We start from the raw sequence: 408 nt of genomic DNA, 5'->3' as shown, positions 1-408 counted from the left end.
GGGAGGCAGTGAGAGAAGAGCAGAGCAAAGGGGAGAAGGGGGTGAGGGGAAGGAGGGGAAAGGGACAGACAGAAAGCGCCCGTATTGGCTTTCCATTAGCCGCCCTCATGAGGCCCGGAGGCAGCGCGGCGGCGGGGGGATAAAGAGGCCAACCCAATGACATGCCGACAGAGATACAGCTATGTGTGGAATTTTTATTGTTATTGTTGTCAAGAGTTGGATAGATCGCGTGTGTGTGGGGGAGGGGGAGCTATGGGGTAGGGGGGAGGGAGGAGAGGGCGCAGGGAAGGGAGGAGATGGAAGGGAGTGGAGATGGAGGAGGGTGGGGGTGTGAGAGGGGGGGGGGGATTGGCTGGTGGTTGGAGGGGGGGGGGGAGAAGGGTGGTGAAAGAAAGGGATTAGAGGGGC

This window comes from Penaeus monodon, chromosome 33, assembly GCF_015228065.2.
Source record: "Penaeus monodon isolate SGIC_2016 chromosome 33, NSTDA_Pmon_1, whole genome shotgun sequence".
Classification (NCBI taxonomy): domain Eukaryota; kingdom Metazoa; phylum Arthropoda; class Malacostraca; order Decapoda; family Penaeidae; genus Penaeus; species Penaeus monodon.
This window is presented reverse-complemented; position numbering follows the sequence as displayed.